This window comes from Vombatus ursinus, unplaced genomic scaffold, assembly GCF_900497805.2.
Source record: "Vombatus ursinus unplaced genomic scaffold, bare-nosed wombat genome assembly UNPS02009835.1, whole genome shotgun sequence".
Classification (NCBI taxonomy): domain Eukaryota; kingdom Metazoa; phylum Chordata; class Mammalia; order Diprotodontia; family Vombatidae; genus Vombatus; species Vombatus ursinus.
In genome coordinates this window covers 113,958-122,378 of record NW_020949613.1, presented here as the reverse complement: position 1 = coordinate 122,378, position 8,421 = coordinate 113,958, and positions in this window count along the sequence as shown.

The following is an 8,421-nucleotide window of genomic DNA, read 5'->3' as shown; positions in this document are numbered from 1 at the left end:
TTTTTTTTTGCCTTAAGTTTTTTTTTGTTTTTGTTTGTATTTTTTTAAATTACTGACTCTATCTACTGAACTCTACTGGGGCTCTACACCTTTTCTGTGTCATGGACCCCTTTAGCAGCCTGGTGAAGCCCACGGACCCTTTCTCCAAATAATGAGGTTTTTTCGCCTGTATAAAATAAAATACATAGTATTATGAAGAAAACCAATTACACTGTAACAGAGTCATCCTATTTTTTAAAACCCAGCCCCCAAGTTAAGAACCCCTGCCCTAACCTAGAGCTTCTTTCCACTGTTGTTATTGTTGTTTTGTTGTTTGTCCTTGGTTCTTGAAGAGGACCATGACATCAGGAAGATAATGCCATGACTTGCAACTGAATTGGATTTGAGTGAGGAAGGGCTGTGCAAAGTCACCAACCTCACTTTCTCTTCCTGAGCCATCTGGGTCCAGGGGCAAGAGATAGATCAGGATGACTGGAGATGGCCTCACTTCACTGTTAGTTATCAGTTAGAGGAAGTAAAATGTCACCTACCTAGAAAAATCTCTTACCTTCTCTTGCTTGGTAAGCTCTCTGAGCCTCGGTTTCTTTATCTGTAAAAAGAGGGGTGTACCAAGCCTGAAATGCACACTCTTCTCATCTTTTTCTCTTAGAATTCCTAACTTCTTAAAAGACTCAATTCACATGCTGCCTTCTGCAAGAGGTCTTACTGGTTCCCTTCTGCTGTTATCATGCTCTTTGCCACATACCCCTACCTGCAAACTGTCACATTTTATCTACTGTCGGGAGGAACTGAGATTCAAGGGCCTAACCTCTTTTGCTGAGGTGGATCTATTTAGATTGTCTCAAAGTTACCTATAAAAGCTGTTCCAACCTTGAAGCTATTGCTGATCTTCGTAGATCAGCCTCTAAGGTAACCTTGAATCTACCATGTATGTATTGTTAAAGAAAGACCCTAGGCCCAAAAAAGGGATCCTAAATGAAAAAGCCTGATCCTAGATTATAAAATTGTTTGTTGTCTGAGAAAAGCCTGCAAACAGGAAACTTGCAATGGAGCAGGGAGGGGGAGGGAGAGAGAGAGAGGGAGGGAGGGAGAGAGTTCTTAGCTGCTCAAAGGGGAGTGGAAAAGGGTGAGATAATATAGTTTCTAGAGGTTTGGGGGCAGGTAGGGAGAGCATGTTAAGGGAGAAGACATCTGTGGACACAATAAAGCCAGGCAGCAGGATGTTTAGAAAGTTTTGAGCAAGGTCTTGAGTCTGCAGCTGCTATTCAAGATTGCCCTTTGGGGCAGCTAGGTGGCGCAGTGGATAGAGCACCGGCCCTGGAGTCAGGAGGACCTGAGTTCAAATCCGGACTCAGACCAGACGCTTGACACTTACTAGCTGTGTGACCCTGGGCAAGTCACTTAACCCCAATTGCCTCACAAAAAAAAAAAAAAGATTTCCCTTGATCTGTTCAAGGCTGGTTCCGTGGTTTCTGATTGCTATAGGCAATCAGAAATTTGACTAGAGTTCATTCACAAAGGATCACTGGTATGTCAAGCAATTTTGGACTTCAAAAGCCTTCCTGATGGGCTAGCTGTTGTATAACTCTGACAGGTTAGTATAGTCATTACAGAGCCCATGTTAACAGTGTCTTGTATATAACTACACATTGAAAAGACCCTGATTTGGGAAAGATTGAAGGCAAAAGGAAAAGGGAATGGCAGAGGATAAGAGGTATAGATAGTGTCACGGAAACAACAAACATGAATTTGGACAGACTTTAGGAGATCGTGGAGAATAGAAGCACCTGGTGTGCTATGGTCCATGGTGTCATGAAAAGTCAGACACAAGTGAACAACTGAACAACTTAGATATGTGGTTTTTTCATATTGGAATGTAAACGCCTTGAGGGCAGAAACTATTTTTGCTTTTTCTCTGTATCCCCAGAGCTTAGTACAGTGCTTAACAGATTATGAGTGCTTGATGAATGCTTGTTGATTAAATCCAACTCTTCCTGATTTCAAGGTCAGGTGTCTATCCATTCCATTACTCTATGAATCAATAACTAAGATGAATTTAACCATATATTTTTAAAACTTTGTGTCAGAAACACAAACAAAAAAGTTACCAATTTTATGTAACAGAAACTTAGGAGTACCATATGTTCAGACACCATGTTGAGGATCTCAATCAATCAGCAAACATGAATTAAGTACCTACTATGTGAGAGGCACAGGGCTAGGAGATACAAGTACAAAGAATGAAACAATTCTTTTTCACAAGAAGCTTGTGTTCTAATGGGAAAGGAAGCAATCATATATATATATATATATATATATATATATATACACATACAGCAAAAATATAAAGTGAATAAATACAAATATATACAAAGCAGTTAAATGTAAAGTAGTTTGGGAGGGAAGACACCAGCAATTTGGGGCATCAGGAAAGGCTTTGTGCAGATGCTGGTGCTTGAGCTGAATCTTAAAGGAAAAGAGAGATACATTCCAGGCATGGGAGATTGCCAGTGCAAAGACAAGGAATTAGGAGTGTTATATGTGAGGGGCAGAGAAGGTCAATTTGGCTGAATCAAGAATGTGAGAAAGGGAATAACATCCAATGAGTCTAGAAAGATCAGTTGGTGTCAAGTTGTATATGAACTTTAAAAGCTAAATATATATTTATATTTTATACATTTATTTATATTTTATATAAATACAGAGCATGGTATATCAGTAAATAATACCTATAAAATCATCATAGTTACTGATGCCATATAAATGTATTCTATTTTTATCCCTTAATTCTACTCTGTGATATAATAATACCATATTTACTTTTCACAGCTGGCATAATAATTGAAGTAAAGGAAGACTGTGTCTGGTTGTGGTCACTCAGTGTTTCTGGACAGAGCAGGGCTTAGCTCTGCTCTTAGTTCATGGGTTTCTTTGTTATATCCTCTGTAATGTGTTTTCAGATGTTTAGTTTTGGGTTTTTTTTCCCTGATTGGAGTTGCTTTTCATAGTACCTAAGTTGTTATTTTTTTTTAAAAAAAAATTATTATTCTTAATTGATATCATGTTTGCACGTCTGCAAAAGCAAGGAAGAACCTCTGGTTTCAGCAAAATGAATTCCCAGTCACTTCTTTTTCCTTAAAATAATATTGGTAGAAGGACAGATTTCCTCTTGCTAGATTGGACACATAAGGAAAATAAACACTGATAACTTTACCTTATTTGGGCAAACCATATTGAACATCATTCCATAAAAGTAGTTCACATGAGAGTAAAAAACAAATATTAAGGGTATCACAATCTTTACTGTTCTCTATTTCCCCTCAGGAAAAGCTGCTGAATTTGTTATGTCTAAAGAAAAAAATTGAACTTAGATTGCAAGGAAAACTGATCTATTCCTCTAAGGTTATCTTATGTCTAACCTCCATTTATCTTATACATAGCTATTTATATATGGGATGTTCCCAAAATCTTAGTGAAGTTTTAAGCTTTAATAACCTTATTATTTTAAATGCTGTAAGTTTATTTAAAAAAAATCAAACATTTGAGAGATTATTTACAATTCTAAAATATTGACATATTTCTTATAAAAATTCAACATAACCACCATCTCATGGTATACATTGTCCTAGTCAGTTTTTGAACTTTGTAAAAACTTTCACCGGCTGCTACTCATAGACTGAAAGGATTGCATTTGTAATGCCAGCCTTAAGATCATTCAAAAACTAGGTTTTAATGTACACATGATAGTTTTGATGTGGCCCCACAAGAAAAAGTCTAATGGAGATATATCGAGTAATGGAGGTGTCCAAGCAAGAAGACCTCTTCTACTGAGAAGGTATCATCAAAAACCTGAAAATGCAATGTAAAATGACAGGGTCCCCCATCTTGTTAAAATTAAAAACACTCAAAATTCCTAAAAACTAAATAAGTATAAAAGAGATGTAAATAATTAAGCTTTTAAATGATGGTTGTAGCATTTATACTTCTGAAATTATTGTAAGGGGGCTTGACATGGGTGTGGTCAGATCTCCTAACATGGATCTGCATCCTGCCTTTTCCTACCATGTGGTGTGATGGCCTCCTTTGATTGGTTGCATCTTTAAAACTGGTCAGACTGACAATCTCTCTTCTTCCTGTGCACTTTTTCTTGCAGTTCCCACAGGGTGAAGATTACAGTTCACTCAGAGCATAGGCACCATAAACTGAATTCAACGGAAGGATCCTCCTCTCCCCTTTCTCCTTTTATATCTTCTAGCTGGGGTGTTTGTTTCTGTTCTGTGGCATTTGTCCTCAGTTTTAATTTGCCACTGGTGATTCTCCTAGACTTGGGAGTTCAAACCATGGTGACCTTGGAGGCAGGATTCCAGGTGGGATGTTGCTGGCAAATCAATGGTCAGGGAAGTCTGGAAAAGCCAGGGTACCTAGGACTTGGGCCCCAGAGAGGTTTTGGATTTGGAACTGTGACTATACTGTTAAAGAAATGAGCTAAGCTATAAATGTTCCCCTCCCCAGAGACTGGGGTGGTACAAATGGAAAGGGGATTTGGCCCCATGTGTTGGGACTAATTTGTGATTATACTTTTTGAAGTAAATATTACTTTGTAAAAGGACTATGAGTGGTTCAATGGAACACTCTTTACACTTGAGGGAACATCAGCAAAAAAGGCTGGAATCCTTTTCAGAGAGTCTGGATACCCTAAACCCCTTTAAGGGTGCTACAGAACCCTGGGGAAAGGGTTCAGTATAATATACTTGGCCTTCAGGCAGTGAGGGCCAGGGTAAGAATGTTATATTACAAAAGCTTAAAATTGTACTAAGACTTTTGGGACTCTCTGAAACATCTTCTCCATTAGAATGTAAGCTCTTTGTGGTCAGAGACCGATTTTCTTTTTCTCTGTATCTTCAGAGCTTAGCACAATGCCTATTGCATAGAAAGTGTTTAATAAATGCTTGTTAACTGATTAAACCCAGGTCTTCTTGGGTTTGAGATTTCAAGACCAGCTTTCTATTCATTCCATCATTCTGGGAATCAGTTGCTAAGGTGAATTTAACCACGTCTTCTTAACACTTTGTGTCAGAAAACAAATAAAAAATTACCAATTTTATATACCAAATTATAAATTCCACATATTCAGATACCACGAGGATCTTAATCAATCAATAAGCATTTCTTTATGTGCATGGGTACCATATGAGGTATGGGGGATACAAGTACAAGGGATGAAATAATCCCAACTCCTAAGGAGCTTACATTTTAATGGAGAAAACAACAAGCATAAAAATACACAGCATAAAATATATTGAAAGAATAGACAAGATGGCCAAGCTGCTATATTTGTGCTCCTTAAGTTTCTTTTTATGGTAACACCTGGCAACTCAGCAGACATGATCCACTTGAAGGAATCATTGATTCCTGAGCTGATAAATCCACCTCTTAACTTTATGTTAATGTGACTGCTGAATACTTCAAAGATCTGTGATTTTAGCAGAAGGGTTAGGCTGTTTACCAATTCAGCTCACAACTTTTTCTGTGCTCTTCTAGACAGTGTCATTAGCTGTTCTAATGGGGGAAAAATTCAAGTGGTAGTCAGCTTTCTGGTGATGAGACTTTCCTGATTGATTAGACTAGCCATTTGATGATAATGTATCTCTGAGCCTTCACTCAGATTTTCAAGCTTTGTTGTTGTTGTTCAGTCATGTTCAACTCTTTGTGACTCCATTGGAATTTTCTTGGCAATGGTGCTGGAGTAGTTTGCCATTTCCTTCTCTGGCTCATTTAACAGATGAGATGCTGAGACAAACAGGGGTTATGTGACTTGCCCAGGGTCACACAATTAATAAGTATTTGAGACTGGATTTGAACTCATGAAGATGAGTCTTTTTGATTTCAAGCTCAGCACTCTATCCACTGTGCTACCTAGCTACCCACAATATATCTCTGAGCCTTCATTCAAAGGCTTTCCAGCTTAGTAATGTTAGAATTTGGACTCCACAGACACAGTCTTTGAAAATCCAAGAGCACTTTGCGTACAGGGTGAGCCTCCAAGATAGGATTTTAGTAGAGGTATCCCAGAAAAGTACTTATTAAAAGATGAATTTTTTAAATGATAGCAAAACCTCTTTAGTACATTTTCCAGGGAGAATCAGACAAAAATAAATATGGGAAGCCAGAAAAACATGCTAATAAGAGCTTGAGGGAAGAAGCTGAGACCAAAATACAGGGCATGATAATACATGAAAACATGTAAATAAGGAACATGTTAACGATTCATTCACCCAAGAATCCATTAGGGTTGACTATAAGGGGAAATATATATAAGTTTGCTTTAATTATGAGCCAGTGAGGATACTGAAGGACCTTAAAAAAAATTATGTGCATTACATAGTCTTTTGTTCTTAGATGAAACCTATTATTCTATGAGAAATAATTCATTTGGACCCTTACTCTATTCCAATAAGTATTAATCACTTTGGTATGATTCCATAGGGGTAATAATTATAAGTTCTGTATATTAGGCCCCAGAGCTTTGAACTGCAGATTGTAAGTTCACTTACTTAATCATAGGAAGCTCTCCACCCTTGTTTTTTCTTGTTATGGTGACCAAGCCCAGCTTGGAAGAGGTGACTCAGTTACTTATTTTAGTACCTCTGGACCATTCTCTCTTATCCAACGTGAACAGGTGACCATCTTATGACCACTGTTTTGCCCAACCCAAGACCCCCCTGCTGATATACCATTTCTAGCTGATGTATCATTTCTGGTCCTTGAAGCAAGATGTATCAACCAATGGGATTTTGTACTTTGTATAGCCTTTTTTAGAATGTTCAGGTATGAAATCTGGTATCAAACTTTATAAAAAACAAGACCCTGCAAGAAGAGGGGCATCTTAGATCATGAGAAAGATCTGAGGTCCACTTCATTAGAGGGGATTATAGACCCATTAATAAAGTATCATTGGCTCAGAGTTCTGTCTCAGTCTCTTTTATTCTAAGTTGGACAATTTTAATCCTCACAGTTTTATGAGTTTAGGGAACTTCTGATATAGAAACTCCCTCTAATGTTGCAGATTAGTATCTGCTCTACAATTTATAGTCTTAAATTGCTGCCTGGGGCACTGAGAGGATAATTTATTTGCTCCAAATCTCATCGAAAGTGTGTGTCAGAGGCAATACCTTAAAAAAACCAAACAAACACCATAGGGCATTTAATTTTTAGCATAAGTGTGCTCACATTCCCAGTCTGGGGTCCCTAAAGGCTCAGTATTATAATCACTTCTCCCCTAGAGTTTTAAGGGTAACCTTGAGGAGTTGGGCTTCTAGCACTGTTGTTCCTGAGCCCCCACTGGTATACTCCCCAATATCAATCCACCATTTGAGCTTCCCTTATCTTTTTAGAAAGGGATAGTGAGCAAGAATTGTCACTACAAAACATTCCTCCTAAACCAAGAGCATACCAGTTCCTTGCACGCAAGGTCTCTAGGGAATTAAAGTACACTAGTAGTAAAATATACATAATGAGAACGTGTATGGCCACATGGTACCTCTCTCTTCATGGCCCTAGATATAATTTTCTCCCTTTTTGGAATCCTCATGAAGTTCTGCTTAGGTATAGCTCTCTTCTGGGCTCCTGGGATCAGTACCTTTCTAGAGTCTATAACCGGTGCTTCTTTCATTATAAGGGTTCATGATTCCTGAAGCTGCCACCACATTCAGGTGACCATTTTTCCACATTCACCTTTAGGCACTTCTGTTAAACCACTACTGCACTGACAGCCACTAATAACAGCTTCAATGGACTCTGCTGCCTTACTCCAGTCACCACTGGAACCTTTGATGAAATGTCTGGATTTCTCATACTCAACCAGGTCACCTGGACACTCCCATCTCAGAATACTCATTTTCCTAAAATCAGAAAATAGCAAACACAAAATAAACACAAGTTCCATGGGCTCATGGACATATTTTGCCCTAGTAAGACATAGGTCAGCTGTCTTTTGCTGCACCTAGCAAATCAAAACAATCCTCTTCGCTGGAAGCTGCTAAGGAAAAGAGCAGAGATTGAGAGATGAGCACATTCAGTTCTGGTTTAGCACCTGCTAAGCTGTTGATTCTTCTAGTTCCATAGCCAATTAAAAGACTTTTTAATTATCACACCACAACAGCTCCTGAAACAACATGTCTAAAAACTAGCTTTCCAAAATTTTCATATAGTCACTTGAATGAAAGCCAGGCAGGTAATATGTGGGCATGTTTTAAAGACTAGGCCATCATCAGCCAGTCCCCCCAATTACATGGTTAGAGAATCAATCCCAAATGGTTTATTTTAAGGAGGGACATCTTTTTAATGAACTTTTATAAAAAAGATATAATAATTTTTGGTATCACTATAATTAGTCACATCGCCAAATTCCTTATCTGTGTA